Source organism: Pseudopodoces humilis, chromosome 2 (genome assembly GCF_049639895.1).
Source record: "Pseudopodoces humilis isolate 2021_Gansu_Grassland_sample_001 chromosome 2, ASM4963989v1, whole genome shotgun sequence".
NCBI classification, from domain to species: domain Eukaryota; kingdom Metazoa; phylum Chordata; class Aves; order Passeriformes; family Paridae; genus Pseudopodoces; species Pseudopodoces humilis.
This window is the reverse complement of record NC_142201.1, coordinates 33,059,924-33,076,811: the sequence shown is the minus strand read 5'-3', so window position 1 is coordinate 33,076,811 and position 16,888 is coordinate 33,059,924. Positions and strand designations below refer to the sequence as shown.

The 16,888-nt window shown below is 38.0% G+C and overlaps 1 long non-coding RNA gene across 1 annotated transcript; it reads right to left on the bottom strand.

Annotated features, from left to right (window-relative positions):
* Window positions 1-2,210: 2,210 nt before the first annotated feature.
* Window positions 2,211-4,427, bottom strand: LOC148184830 (uncharacterized). Its single transcript, XR_015772031.1, has 4 exons — window positions 4,312-4,427; window positions 3,467-3,541; window positions 2,510-2,610; window positions 2,211-2,427 (listed from the first exon to the last, which is right to left on the bottom strand). It is a non-coding gene; the product is annotated as an uncharacterized LOC148184830 (long non-coding RNA).
* Between the last annotated feature and the right edge of the window lie 12,461 nt (window positions 4,428-16,888).

Below are 16,888 nucleotides of genomic sequence, written 5' to 3'. Positions count from 1 at the left end.
GCTACAGCTGAACCTCTGCTGAAGCTCACCCGCAAAGGAGTTCCTCTCCTTTCCTCACGAGTGCCAGCCAAGGGAAACTGAAGAGCATTCAGGTGGCTGAGGCTGGGACAAAACTAATGTGCCATAACTGTGTGCTAGTATATCAAGACTTGTCCTCATTTAGACAAGAATGAACAATCTTGAACAGCAATACCTTAGTTATGAGAAGATTGAGAAGCAATGGCAGAGAAGAAGCAGAACCACAGGTGACATTAATACTGGCCATATATGTGGTAAAGCACTCTGCACTTGTTCTGTCACTTCACCTGCACTGTGGCCAAGAGAATGCAAAATAACTCTCCTTTAAGTGCTCTTTAGGAACCTATATTCTTCCACAGAGCAAGATCTTGTTGGCTGCCATTTCTCACATGAAGGGTGTGGGGTAGGTGTTCTGCATTGCTGATGGATTTTCCCTTACTCTGCTATGTAATGTCACCCTGCTAATGAAAGAATATGGAATAGCACTTTCTATTTATGAATTCCAGACTGGTATGACCATGAAAATCACAATGTTGCTTCATTTTATTCCCTACTCTGATTGCAATAAGTTCTCTATTGTTCTAATAAATTATATATCTTTAAAGTGAGTGCTTGGAGTAGATTTAGCTCCTAGTGGTTAGTGCACTATTTTTTTCTTGATACACCAGAGAGACATGAAGTAATATCCTCATGGAAGCTTTGTTCTAACAAATTTCCAGACTTTAGCTAAGTAAAGGATGGACCTCAGCAGTCTGTTAATAACTGGAGATTGGTCCTGACTGTGAAGAGTGTGAGCTTCCCTTGGGCTGAATTTGTTGTTCACCATGCTCAAAGGGATTTGTTATTACTGCAGAGCTCACCAGATTAATCTGGTCCCTCTGAGGCATGGAGAAGATTTGACCTAGGCCCTCCTAGTCAAATAATGCATTCCACAGCTACCTACCTTCTAATAGTCCCCAAAATCATGTCTCCTGCAGAACTGATGATATGTTCTAGTTTTAGGCAGTCCTGAGAAGAGCAGGTAATGAGACTCAGTGATCCTTATGGGTACCTTCAAATTTGATTTTAATTACAAATAAAGTATCTGATACATTAAACATATTTCCTTGCTTACGAACCAGCTCTTATTTCTACTGATGTTTTTGTTCATAAATTGCTGCAAACAGCTTGGACAAACAGGGGGTGGTTTGCCTGGATCATTTACTTTGAATATTTGACATTTGTAATTTACACTGGTGATTCTTACCTTAGATCAATAGTCAGACATGTGTCTTTCTTGATTAGATGATAAAATTTAATGAGAGAAGATACAAATAGATAATGAATAATAACAGCTCTTTACATTAATATTGTATTACACATTACTTAGCCCCAAACGCAGACATTAACAAATCCAATGTAATTGACAAGCCCAGTTTAAGAGGCCAGCAGCCACTGTCAAATGTAAAATGAGTATAACCAAATTTCTTCCAAGTTCTTACATTGCAGCATCCAGGCAGCTCTAACCTATACTGCTACAGTGTCTCTTAAAAAATATGTTAAAAATATGTCTCTTAAAAACTGTGTGTATACACAGTCAAGTTTTTTGTAAGGCACAGAGACACAGAATTGTAAGAGTCACATTTTTCCTATCTCTTTTTCTTTCACCTAAAAATTACATTTATTCAGTATATTTCTGCAGAAACTTCACTAAAGATTTTCCTTAAGTACTTTTTTGAATAGGGGCCAAAAATCATAAAATTAAGAACTTAGGACTACAGAAATAAAATTAATAAGCTAGTGTGCCTGGGGGAGCATATAAGAAACCACCATAAAATAATAACAACAGTAACAATCTCATAAGAAAAGAGGGGAGGTGTGCACATGTGTGTTTATGTTTATATTCAGTTACTCCTGGAAAAGTGTATTACACAATGTAAGTCAGTAAAGCATCCATGAAAATTATTTCTAGAAGACACAATAAAGACCATAGCAAACATACTACTATAATAGCTGCTAGGAATAATTTCATGTATCAGGTACACTCTCACATCATGCGCATCCCATGGCTTGTGGGACTGAACACACAGGGCACGATGGGCTATGAGGGAGATACTTGCTGGTGCAAAGGTACCACATGAAGTCAACTCCACATTGCTCTGGAACTGGTTGAAAACCACTTACAGGGAAACTTAATATGGGCTCTATTATGCATAACATAAACTCACACATAAAAACTTTCAGGGTCCTGATCCAGACTCCACCAAGACAGCGAAAATCTCCTTTGCTCTTGATGAGTGTGGCATTACCTTTCCTTTTTTTTTGTTGATTCGTTATCTCAGTCTAAGTCCAGCTCAGCCCTTCAATTGTATGATGACAAACCCCAGCTTCATAAAACTTTTTCATGACTTCCAGAAATTAACTTTCTATCTAAAAATGGCAAAGCCTTGAAATAGTCACATGAGATGTTTGCATTCTGGTCTTTAGAGACCATAGATTCAAATGTACTTACCGTTTTTAAGTTGCCTTCATTCCTAAGACTTGAAAAATCATTCTGCTTTTGTTAATGAAAACAGGTTCTCTTGCAAAGACACTTGCTCCAAGGATCTAAGGCTTTAAGATAGACATATTTAATGCAAGTACAATTGTTAACTTGTGTTGTCTTATAGTTAACTTTTGTTAACTATGTTAAATAAGGCTGAGCCATAGATCTGCAGGAAATAACATCACTAAACAGTAAATTTGGCATAAACAGATCTTCTAAGGAGTGAGAATATTTGTCAAGTCAAATCAACTCTTACAGACTGTTTTAGACACAAAAAAAATGAAGGAATGTCAGAAATGTCAAAACACTTCTCAATATTTTTTCAGAAACATCAACACTTTGTATCCTCATTTTCCAAATAAGGCACTGATATTTTCTATTTGGAAAGGCATTTTTTCCTTACAAATTGAACTGAGGTTCATAATAGAGGTGTAAGAAAGGGTTAAATAAACTGAAAATTAAACACAAGGAACTGCCTGAAGCCAGCTGGGCTTGGCATTGTTTTTTAAAACCAAAATCTTCAAACCTGTTGTAACTAGCTTCAAGGAAATCCACAGTTTCTTAGCTGTGAGTAGTTGAAATTATTAAGAAGGATTTGCCTCCCTAAATTTGACTTCCTATTTTGACATTTCCTCAATGACCTTGAGTACATCACTCAACAATCTGTGCTTCACCTTCCTTCTCTATATACTTGGATTTCACTTGGATTATACTGAAATCATCTCATGTCAAGAATACCATTTACCAGCATGGATTGTCATTTTCTTATCAGTTTATCTGTGACAAGACATCCCTGTAATGTCCTTGTCATCTTATTAACTGGTAAAGTAGAATTTACATGTATTTTTATCCTAGTATGGATTATAGCAGCTTGGTTGGTGTGGCTATTTCCATTCCTCTAAGTAATCAAGCGATTTTTCTTACATGTTTCTAAGCATTCCCAAACTGTTCAGCTCACACTTGCCCCTTGGTGCTTTCTTCAAAAATAATTTTATTTAACTGAAAAATAATAAAGAGAAAGGCTGTTGAATGCATAGTGCAGCACACAATTCCTTCCCTGCTGGGGAGGTTTCTTGCCTGACCTACTGCATTCTCATGTTTTTGCTTTCCTCTTAAGGAAATTAAATGAGTTTCCACAACTGAGCTTTAACCACCAGTAAACCACCAACCCCCTGGCACAGGCCATTACCAGCAAGGCAAAGCAGCTCACACAGAAGCAGGTATTTGTGCCTAATCTGTGCTCTGGGACCTCTCAGAAGTTTTGCAGTATCAATTACTGGGGCTAAGCCATCAGAAAGGTATTTACACACAGCAAGTTTCCAAATTCAGTTGCTTTGTACAACACTTGGTGGTCACAGGGGCTGCCAGGTGGCACAGGACTGGGACAACATGAGGCCTCTGCTCCCAGAGGACCTGTGAGGGATGCAGCCTTGCAGCAGGGCACAGCAGCAGCCACAATTAGTGCAATTTTTCAAGCATTTGATGATGAAAGCTCTCTCTTCCAGCAACAAGCAAGAAGCAAAAATTTTGGACAATTCCTAGTATCTGTGAGTTTCATTTTGTAGCAAATGGAAGAATTTGGCTCCTTAACCATAAGAACCCAAACAAATGTGTTTATCTGAATTACACACAGATTATTTTCTACAATGCGAATGACCTCTTGCCACATTTGCACTGCTTCAAGGACCAGGAAAACCATCCTATTCTGTCCTGCCTCAACTCCTAAATAAAACAGCCCAGGGACTATTCTCTCTCACATCCCCACTCACCCCAAGCAGGACTGCCAAGTCCAAATCATCATATGGCAACAGCCCCAGGCAGACACTGGGCTGCCCAGCAGAGCACCTGACTGCCCCAGCCACATCCAGCCCCTTGCTCTGGCTCCAGTTCCTGTACTGCTACTGGAACACCTTGGGGGCACCAACAAACTTATCTGGAAGGGAAAAAGAGAATGTCACTGCTACTGTCTCAAGGACGGGATACTACACCACACACTCAAGGCTGCAGCCATTGACTGTGGGAGAGGTGGACAGAAGGCCAGGGCACCGTCCAGCCACTTCATCACTTTTTGCCACAATCTATCTTCCGAAAATGAAGAGCCTCAGTACACATCCTACCGCCACTCTAGAGTACAAAGCCTGACAGCAACACTTCAAAAGCATGAAGGGGTAAATCTTCAGCTGCTGTGAATTTAATCAAACTATGGCAACGAGTACCAGGAGAGGGAATTAACCACACTCAAAAGCAATACCACACAAATGAGAAATCAAGGTGAAACTCAGGTCACCTGCAGGACCTACCATCTCTGTGAAAAACAGAGTAGGTAGTAGAGACTGGGTTTTGATAAGTGATTCCAGAGCTCAAAGACCTTCTGTTTCACAATTTTCCAGCTTGTGGTAGCAACAAATGGAAAAACACTTCTTCCAAGCAGACGTACATATGTATTTTTGGGGATGTTAAACACTATGTTAAACACTTTAAATTAGATGATGATTGGTTGAGGGTAATGGTGTCTGTAACTTCATTGTTTTTGTTCAATTCCAGCAATGATACCTCACAAATTCTTAACAGGACTACAGTACAGACTTAGCTGCTTTGCTGAAGTGGGATTTTATTCTTCACTCAAAGACAAGCAAATGATTGAATTTGCAAAGCAACTTTCTTGAATTCTTCCTGAAACAGAGGTCAAAAGAAGCATGAACTTCTTTTTCAATCTGAATCCATATTTCTAAATTTTTTAAATTAGGACTAGATCCAGAACAGATTTTTCCTTGCTGAAAGTCACAGAATGTCTTCTATCATCTCATTCTCTTACAGAAATAAAAAGTACTCTTAACTCTATAAAATATGTGTTTAGCACAGAAACCCATAAATTTGACTAGACATTGTTAATATTTGTTAATACCTCTTTCAATGAAGGACCATGATTGTGGATGAGGGATTCTCCCTGGGTTTCCAAACTATTAATACATATTTTTAACAGACCATTGAACTTTTTTATACAGACACTGTTTTATAGGGTGATACCCTCTGCAATAGTCATACAAGCATAGTTTTAAAGACACTAGTTTTAAATTCAACTCCTGTTGAAATCTCCAGCAAATTTGTGATTAAATTCTATGCTAAATCTTCAGCATCTGCCTCCCTTCACTGCATGCCAGTATGGACAACTTTTTATTCATGTACTTAACCTGTGTTTAGAACCTCCCATAGGTTGTGAAGATACCACAGAAGACTGATAATTAGTTCACAGGCTACAGCTTTTCTTGGAACTCTACAGCTGCACATTAGTATTTGCTGGCTTCTTGTTTGTCACTGCTAGGTACCACCACATCTGCCTTTATTCTTGCTGGGCTCTTCCTGCAATTATAATATCCAGGTTTTTAACATAAAAATACCTTCATTTTAAATAGATTTTAGGAAAAAAATTGTGATCAAAAAGACCAAGTTTTTTATTGTATTTTCAATGAAATAAGTTAATTTGAAACATGAAGTAGCCCCAATCTTCAGAAACTCCATTTCCTATGAAGGATATCTCCCAGAAGCAAATCTTCCACCATTTTTTATGGTCTGTTCCAGGCAAAATCCCAAAGAATTTGGTGTAAAGTCATCTTTTTTGACTAAGGTTTGTCCTCCGCTGATTCAATAATAAGGATGATCATGCTTTCAGAGATGTCTGAGGAAACATACACATTTGCTGTGACATAATTGCACAAGCAAGACACATTAACACCTATGCTGTCACTAGTGTGCACAATACAGCAAAGAAGATGCTTAAGAAAGAGGGATTCTTCCTTGGAGATTTTATTTGTCTCAGGCTGGTTTAAAGAACATTTTCTCAGAGCATAAGCCTCTTTTTATTCTTTTTTTAAATAGTCATTACCACAACAATACCTCTGCAAAAAAAATATATGGTAAGAAAAAATACATCTGAAAACTTGTTTTCTTTAGAAATCCAGTGTTCTCCAATACTGTTTTGTTTTTTTTTCTTATTTTTAATTTGTCTTGAGGAAGCACTGCTACATGCACTTTGACTGGTTAGAAAAACCAAGCAAGATTGACTACCAGATATTTGAAATGCACATCTATTCCATTACACCAAGATGAATATTGCCCTCTGCTATAAATATGGGGTCTGGTAGCATTCCCATCAAAGTTAGGGGCAGATTTCCCATTGACTTTAACAGTGCAACAGTGGGCCTTTAGAGAACAGACAGAGTACATTTTTATTTCTGGATAAGAAATACAAAAACCTGAGTACCAAAGTTTCTGATCAAAAAGAAAACAAACATACCTTATAGGCATTTTAATAACCTTTTCCCCAATAAAAAGCATAAAGTTGGTCTGAAATTATACGTTTGAACAGAAGGCATACTTTCTTTCTAGCCAGGCATTATATCATTCAATCTCTGAACACAGAGATGTAATATAAAGTAATAAAGAGGAAATACAACATGAAGTAAGATTCAGACATATTAAATTACTTAATGAAAACACAAGAAAAACAGTGAGTAGAAAATATGGTTTCCTTTATTGAGAAAAATTCCCTTTCAAAAGCTTAATCAATAATAACATTCATATTTCCTGAATTATTTTTTATGTTTATTTTTTTAGAAAATTCTTAAGTATCTTTAATGAATACAGATTGTCATCTTTCTGCAGACTGGCCTGGCAGCATCCTGGTTAGATTTCTCTCTGCTTACTGTTTCCCCTATGATGCTGACTGTTCTAAGCAGCATGTTTCACAATTTCATTTCAGATCATTCTTGTCACTGACTTCTATCCAGTAAATGTAAATACATATTTGCAAATGTACCTAGGGAAAAGGAAATCCTGTAGGACAATGCTGCTGGTAATTTGGAGATGATTTGAACACTTGTTAACACTTAATGTTTTTATACTCTTGTACTGCAGAGCAGATTTAAGCTATGAGAGTACTGTAGACAAACCACCAAGATTACTGCTTCCATATTCTTTGACCCTAATCCACTGTCCACAGTCTACTAAATATCTGGAGTATAGTGACCAGGATGGCACCCTGTGGGGATGAGGTGCTGGGCATAGAGCAGGAAAGATGCAGGTGGCTCTTAGCCATTTGAAGATCTTTAGAAGTTTGACCTCTCCCAGATTAGCCCACTGTCGTGGTTTTAAACCAGTAACTAAAAAAAATTACTTATTTCTTGCTGTGAGATATGGATTAGAACAAGAGCAAAACAGGCTTAAAACTTAAAAGGAATAAAGAAAGTTTATTAACAAACTACAAGAATAAGAACACCAAAATAAACTTCCAGAAAACCCTTTTTATCCCTTACTACCCACCATTCTTTTGTTCACATGACAACAGAGACAAAAACTTTGGAACTTTGGTGGTTAAAACAGTCTCAATTCCTGCTACAGTCTTTTCATCAGTCTTTGTAGAGAAACAGAAGTCTCTTTATGTTAATCTATGGAGTTTCTCACAAGAAAACTACTTTTGCTATAGTTTTCTATTGCCCTCATGTCAGCTGCCCAGAAATGCTGTTATCAGAGCTCACTCCTCTCATTTCACATCACTCTGAAGTGTGTTATGGGCCATGAGTTTAGGGATGTCATTTTAAGGATGAGTTATTCAAAGGCAAAAGTCTCCTTCATCTGTCTTTGTGAGCTCTACTGGAAAAGAGTTTTCTCATTGCCCCCCAAGGCTTCAAATTTTCGCTTCACCTTGTTCCAGCACCTCACTGCATCACAATCACTCTACTTTTTACTCAAAATTTACACTTTGAACACTCTATTCCTCCCTATATACAGTCATGAATTAAAGGAGTATTTTCAAGACCTTATTGTCCATTTCCATAGCTTTAACAGAAAAGTATTTTCAGCTTATAAAGCATCTCCTTATTCTCTACCTTTTCTGAAGCTTCTTTTCTTTACTGTCTCTGATAGTTTATAAAGTCTCTTTACATGTTGATCTCTTTTTCTCTCTCTGGATAAAAGGATTAATCTGCAAGTCTCATCTGGGTAATGAAAAGGGTTAAAATCTTGCTCAGGCTTTTGTAGATGGTTCTGTGACTTCTGCCGGAGCAGCAGCTGGAGCTGTCTGCGATGGAAAATTCCTCATAGCTGCTCTGGAGAGTGTGGTCGCTGTCTCAGCCTGCCGCAGGTCCAGAGCTTTTTTTTCCTTTCTTTACAAAGCAGTCTCTGGCGAATTCAGTCACGGCAAAAACTGCAGCCGAGCCAGGGACCGGCCTGGCCCGGCCAGAGCCCGGAGCAAGCCCCACAGGCCCCATCTGCCGGCCGGGAGACGCAGCAGGCCCAGCCCAGCCCCAGCCCAGGCTGCATGGCCGGGCAGGGAACGGGAGGCCAGCTGGAGCTCTGTTATCTTTCACAGCCAGGAAACACAGAGAACAAGAGAGCTCTGGATTTACATCTTAAGGTAGGGTTCACAAGTTGATCTCACTTTTCAATGGTCAAAACTGCTGTCAATTCCCAGTAATGACCGATAATTGGTCAGGAGACAAGACTCCCATCAGTCACCAGCAACTTCAACTTCCTTAGCTCCCAAAACCACCTTAAAGGTAAAGTCAGCCCATGACACCCATTACTTCCCTGTTTGTTCCATGACCTGCCATCAAGACAGCAATCCCTACATGTATGGGAGAACTGGTGCTTTGGACAGCAGATATCCAGAAAATGAGACCAAGGCCAGCAGACAAAATAGAAAACTTGAGGAAGTTGAAGATCCTTCTGGATTGGTTCCTGATTTCTATCTGTGAGTCTTCCAGCATGGCATCTATGCTTAGGTTATACCTACTCTTTGACAACTGGTCCCCAGATGATTAAAAAAAAAGTTTTCACACTGTGTTACATGTGTGATCTGCAAACAGCCAGATCTCCACATTTCTCCACCTCAAACCACTGGAAACATAAGCCCAAAATTCTTCTTCCCTGGATGAAACCCATGAGCGTCTCTTGAGGTATTACTGAAAATTAGTGAATATTTGTCTGAGGTCCTTTTAATTGCACTTCATAAAAAAGGGGCAGGAAAATAACAGTGTGCAGAGTGCAGTGACTGGTTTGAGCCGCACCCAGGGCTGAGCAGCAGCAGGCAGGTGAGGGGGCTGGAGGCCCCCACATACTACACATGCCACACAACACCAGCTGCAGTGTAGGAGCAGCTTCTGGAGATGCTTTGGGTGGTTGTGCTGGCATGAGGGAAGTCACAGAAGGGGGTCAGACAGAGAGTAAAACACCACAGAGTATAGAAGTAATCTTATTTACATATCTGAGCTAAATCTGGCTAGTTTCTAGAGTAGGCAGGATGCACATATCACCTAGAGCATCATCTCCTTCAATTATAAACCTCTACTGATGGTTTATAAACAGAAATGCGGTCAAGCTAGAAATAAGCTGCCACACAAAATGCTGACATCTCTAAATACCAAGAGTATCTGAGAGATTTTTTTTTCTCATTAAAAATATTGCATTTGTTTTTCTCAGAGGAAGTAGAAATCACAAGAAAAATCAACATTACATTACCTAATCTTTCTCATTTTCATTTTTAATTCCCCCAGCATGGGGCTGAGATAGCTCTGCTCCTTTGCACCGAGCGCCATGACAACCAACAGACCCACCCGGTATCTGCACTGCTATTCAGCTTGTTACCTCAGGAAAAATGTACACACCAAATGCTCAAACTCTTTTTAAACCTATTAAATATAAATAACTGATATGATTTGACCTAGATAGCTGAGTGTAATGTACCATAACATCCCAATATGAAAAAAAGACCCGTAGTGTAAATGCATTTATAAATGTTATGGAGACTAAGTAAAGTTGCTACAATTAGTTCATCAGTTCTATTACAAGAGAAGTTTTCTTTAAACTAAATGTTTTCAATGTCAAAAATGGGAGAATAGCATTCAAGAACTTTGGTACTAAGCGTATGCTAGAATTACAAATTTATATGAACAGTGAAGTTAAAGCATTTCATACATATGTACTTTTATATATTATATACATCATAAATCTAGATAATTAATATCCCGAGAGAAAAACTAGATCCCCTTAAAGATCTAGTTTTTGCACCTTATTGGAACCCAAAACTCAGAGGTAAAATACCACAGCTTTTAGCAGTATTTGTAAATGAAACAAGCTGTAGTTACATGCACACTTAAACACAAATATGCAAAATAAATATATATTAGTTCCTTGCCACTAGCCATTACACAAACATCACTTATGAATTGGTGTATCCTACTCAACCATCAGTCTTGTGTTTCCCTTTCACCTTGTAGTTTATCAATGTACTAGAAATCCCATGTGATACCAAATGTCCAGCTTGCACTTGACGTGCAAATACCAGCAATATATCCAGTTTTACTTCTTGTCCTTATAAATTACGTTACAATTTTCACAGATAGTTTATTTAAATGTCCTAATCTTTTCCCTAAGAAGCACCATCATTCTGGCAGCTGGCCTTTGCAAGAGAATGTAGCATTCTCATCTGAAAAATTACAAAGGCTGTTAAGATCAAGCTCACATTCTTCAGCTGATGCAAGGCATGCATTTAATTAGCACATCTTTACCTCTGCCAAATTTAAATGATTGCATCTCTTGTTGAGAAAAATGCACAGCACTTGCACCCTTAACCTATAACTAACTGCTTTAAAGATGAAGGGCTTGGAGTTGTCTGACTGATCTCAACTTTATTCAGTTTAATTCTCATGTTCTCTAAACAGTATTTTGCCATTATACTGCAGCTTTCTCCTCAAACATTTCTTCAGTCTTCTTCCCCTGTATAACTGAATTCACAAAGCCTTTATTTTGTATTTGATTTGATTTTTCTCCCTTAAATGTCTCTCTAAATACTTAATTGCTTTTTCAGTTTCCCAGATAACATCCAGAGACATTACACATTAATGGCTTTGCTTCCAGCTACTGACCAGCCATATAAATCTGTTCACACACCACAACTCTCTTCAAGAAAATTGGGTTCAACTCTGTCCTAAACTTCAATACAAAATCTGTTTGAAATCTGCTGATTTAAACCAGCGTGCCACAAAAAACCACAGTTGTCAATGCAAACCACCCACCTTCGTGACCCTAATGTTTTGACACATTTGAATCTGTCAGGAAGTGCAAAACAAATGAATTTCATTTGTAGCTGGGAGACAAATGAAATTATTTTGGGTGGAGCCTGCCCCATAAACTAATTTCATTAAATTCAGCATTGCCTTTCATCTGGTACCACATCCATTCATCTTTTGCTCAGAAACAGGAAGAGGAGGCTGCTGCTTCTGCCATCCTTGATTCAGACCACATGAGCTCCAGCTCAAAGAGGCACAAGTTGGCTTGAGGCTGGAATTTGGTCCACAGGAGCTGACAAAATCACTTCTCTGCTTGAGATCAAACTACTCTCATAGAAATGCCGCAGAAAGAAGGACTGTAGGAAAACATAACTAAATTGCTTGTACATGTTGTCCTATGCAATGTTCTGCAATCATATTCTTATTCCTCTCCTTCATGACAGTCTAAGAGGGGAAAAAAGAGGTAAACATTTAGCTAACATTTGAGGTCATCTCAATGATTAATTATTGGTACCTTTTTGTTTGTTTACAGCTGTTGCAAGAGAATTCCTTTCATTTAAATATCACCTTGGTATGATTTCCAACAGAAAATATATTAACTGAAATTAAGTATGAAGACTACCAGTATGCAGAGCTGTGCTATAGAAATGTATTGTTATCTGGTCACCTTCTGCATGTTACCCCATATTTTTAAAGTTTAAATGAGCATCTGAAAGCGGAAACAGGGTTTAAGACTGAGAGGAAAAACATGAAAAAACAAAGTATCAAATAATCCCTGCTGAAGATATTTCTAAACAAAAACATAAACAGAGAAATGAAGCCCCATATATGACACAGAATTAATTGCACTTTACTATTTATGAAATATACGTGCATTTCTATGAGCATGAAGCGAAGAGTGTTTTCAGCAAGAGAGGAAGACTGACTGACTGACACACAAGCACCATTAGCCACAGTCCTCGGGGACCCAAACTAAACAGATCATTGCTCATATAAGAAGAAGAAGGTAAACACGGTAGAAAATGTAAAAGTTTGACAAACTACAGGGCTATGGTCTGAGACAGCAGAGAATAATAAGCAAAAGCAAAAAAGGACAGTAAGTGATGTCAGTGGTAGAGAAATCAGCTGCATCACAGGCATAGGTACATTGTTCTGGGAATTTCTTATTTTTAAATGAACAGGGAACTGTTTTTGCTGAACCAGTGGCTATCAACTCTGGAGCAGTGTTTCCTTTACAGGCAGGCAATATTTCTGAACTGGATTTCAACTGAGGGTCTTGGCAAAAATGAGTGTGGATAATATAGGTGGATCCATTCTGGATGTGTTCATGGAAGCAAAGGTATATGGAAGCTCATGCCACACAGAGATTTCTCAAATCTTTCAGGTCTGAGCTGTAGGAATTGTAGCAATCCAGTGTGTGCCATGTTTGCATTTCAAACACCAATCATGTGTATCCCGCCACCTTCTTCAGCGAACACAACCCACAGGAAAACAAGATACTGATAGAGATGTGTTCTTCCACTACACCATGCTAGTGTTAGGACTTCTTGGGGCTTCTCTGCCTCATGCCTTCAACAAAGTCTTGAATCTATCAGTGGGAAACCCTGTCTGGGGTTCAAAAGAGGGGAAAAGGAGGTTTGGTATGGTATTTGCTATGTACAATGTATGTGTGAGAAAGAAAAGAGAGTCAATTTCTACCACTTTAAAGGGTAAAGACTTCGGCATCTTTAATTTTCCTCCTCCCTCTATAACTTCTACAAAAGCAAGACTGCTTTTAAATGTTATTTTTTTGTCTTGTTTTTTCTTCATTTTCTGTGCTCTATTCCTCTGTCCTTCTCTCTGTCACAAAAATCAATAGATACTAATACCATTACATGAGCAGGAGTGTTAGCTTTGCAATAACTTCTGGACACATAGACATGCATTTTATAATTTGCCATATATCTTTGACCAACTCTTTTTCCCTTTGCTCTCTTACATACCTCCCAGGGCTTCATGCTAAGACCAGACAGCACTGAGATGCCATAATGCACATCTTTGTTTTACGTGAATGTCTTAGTTTAGGGTCAAGTGGTCAGGAAAATGTTTTCTGTTCATACAAATATAAAATCATCTTTGCTAAGTATTACATTCATTTTTACAAGACCAAGGAATAACAAAACTTGCTCCTTTGTTTGTGAGACAGATATATGTAACAACATTTCTACTCAAAATTCAACAACTAAACCCACTGTTACACTAAGTTTTGCCACATGGAAAATGGACTTCCCATTTCATGGTATCTTTTGAGACTGCACTTCATATGCATTGCATTACAGGAAACAGTTATGTTGCAAGTATATTGTAATACTCCCTTTCATAGCTATATTATGAAATAGTGCAAAAGGAAAGGAAAATGTTTTTTTAGTAGACCACCAAGACAGTATTGAGCTTCAAGAGAATAAACAGTCCAGACCAATGCACTGTGCTCCTCTGCACAGTCATGGGTTTTATTTAGACATTCAGAGCAAGGAATATTCTGCTGTAAGAGATATAGAAACCACTAGTTACTGGGAAACAAGTCTTTTATGAATGCTTTTTAGGACATTTTTATGTGTCTCAAACATATCCTTGACCTGATTTTCCATAAATACATTGCTGTTTCAACTACCTTGAAAACAGTAACAAAATCCAACAGTATGGTCAGTCAGTCATGAAGATACATATGTGTTACAGCGTCACAAGTAGCTCAAGGCTGAAATTTCTATTAAAAGAGAAAATAATTAAAGAACTACATTGGAATTGCTCATTTTAATGCTGCTTAACCCATCACAAATAATACAAAAAATATGTTGTGATTTTGAAATCACTACATATTTTAAGCGAATGAAACAGGTGATGAAACATTACAAGGAAAAAGAGAGGCAGGCACAAGTCTTTTTATATGATAGGAGAGTATTTGTACTATGCTATTATCATTTGAGAGGAAAAGAGAGATGCATCAGATTTGATAAGGCGGAGAGAGGTGATCCTTCAGTGAATAGAAAACAGATATATACAGATTTTTCTTAACTTACAGCTACAAATATACTGCATGTCTTCTCCTAATAGCTGGTGATGCAGTTTATAAGCTTCACTTCAGAGAGAGCAAATCTAATATCCCCAGTAAATGTTCAGGAATTTTGTAGTGCTGGTGACATAATGTATCACGACAAATGTGACCTAGAGGCACTGCAGCATGGCAGATACAGTATGTGCACAGCCTCTGGCATGTGCAGGTGCCAAAGAGGAGAAGAAACAAGGAAATCCTTTCCCTTTAGCACATTCACATCATTCCCATTTCCTGAAAAACAGGATAAGCACATACACCAGCTCCTACAATGCTGGGAAACAGAAAGGGTCATTCAACTGTAGCTGTAATGGGAAACTCTATTTTTCTTTGCTTCACAATTTGGAAGAGCTGTCTTGAAACAGGTCAAGATCATAAGTGAGGTTAATACAAGACTCCAACTGTTAAGAAGTGAAGACTCCTGGAAAATGGAGAAGAATTTTCTCATACTCTTTCAAAATAAAATTCACCTGTGTGGCCTTTAGAGACTCTAGTGCTTCATTTCTTCAGTATGGCTAGAAGTATTTCATCTTGTTTCTACAGGATGAAGAGGAACCGGTAGAGGTAACTTACACAGATCCTTTACATCTCAAGTTATTTAGAACAGATGAATTTGAAGTTTCCTTATTCACCCTCAGAGGAGTTGTACTAAGGAGTTCAATATTCACAGTTATGTATTTTTAAGCAGAACACTTAAAATTATATCAGTAGCATACATGCTGATGGGTGTTTTATGTTCTGTTTATATAAAAGCCCATTCAAGTAACTGTGTTTCAGCCTTTGGGGATGGCAAGAAGGGAGACTTTACTTGATGAACGGTACAGAGTTACCACTGAGGAGTCCCTGCACACATCTCTAGCAATATAATTTTCATGTTCTTTCTTCAGCAGACGGCAGGATGGTCATTAGAGAATACAAGAAAGAGTTTTCCAAAGCTTAATAGGCTTCTGCCTTCTACATCTATCAGTACCTTGCCCACAAGTACAAGCTTTTGTACTTGACTATGGACCCACCAGTATGGGTTTGATCTACTTTAGGTTTTCTAGTTTTTCCCACCTCTCATGTCTGAAGAGGATGCTTTCAAAGTCCTATCCTGTACAGCATCATCTGGAGTTCAAAATTCAAAGAGTTTTCAGATGTTACTTAATTTTTCCCTTTCACTTTCCTCATCCAGAACCTCCCTTCCCACTAGACAAGGATGACAAGTCCATCATCATGCATATGTATTATTCTCAGCTGAATTCTGTCTTTGGCAATCAGACTATGGTAAATAAAAGGTATGGCCTAAAGGGGATTGTGCTTTGGTTCTTATTTGCTTGTAAAGAAGAGAAGAAAGAAAAGGATGATTCTTCTCTTTTTGTAAAAGATGGGTATCAAAAGAAATAATTTAGTGGGGAAATTCTTTATCTACTGATCTGGTATCTTTTCTAAAACAGACTGTTCTGCAAGACATTCATGTAACCCAATTATATGATTGGTTTTATCTTTTTATGTGCATTTCTTTCTTCCCGATGGCAAACTAATCATTGGACTGTGCACTTGTGTAAAGCAACCTCTTGGACAAATTCTACTTGAGAGTTTTACCAAATTATAGCTGTATTTTAATAAGCCCATGATCCAACAGACAACAAAGTAAACAGGAAAAGCTCTGCTGGAGCAAGACTCTCTCTGGGCTTTTCAGCTGTTTCTATATGTAAAATGATTAGTACATGTTTACATATTCATGCATGGGGGAGAACAAGTTCAGATTTAACTGTCAATATATATATGTGCATACCACAGTATCCAATTTGTTGTTATTAAAAAAACTAATAAACAAGGCTTTGTGAGTTTACTTTTTATTAGAAAAGCTCAATAAACACAAGTGCTGGCTTTCTCCTAATCTGTTCTCAGCAAGTAACCTCAACATAACTTATTCTACCCAGTGAAAATTTTCACTGTTTATCAGTTTAAAATTGATCCCTCTTTTCTTGTTTACTGTTGCAATAATGGGTCTGCAGCTGAAAGAAAATAGGCTTATTCTTATAAATAAAAGAAACATAGTGATATTCATGTTAACATATTTCCCCGGTATTGTAGAGTTATAAAAATGGAGAAAGGGGGAGGGGGTTGCCATTTGTGCAAATTTCTTTTAAATAGATGAAACAAGTTCACAAAGTATGGTTTCCCATTTCTGGCAGCTTCTGCCTGCCT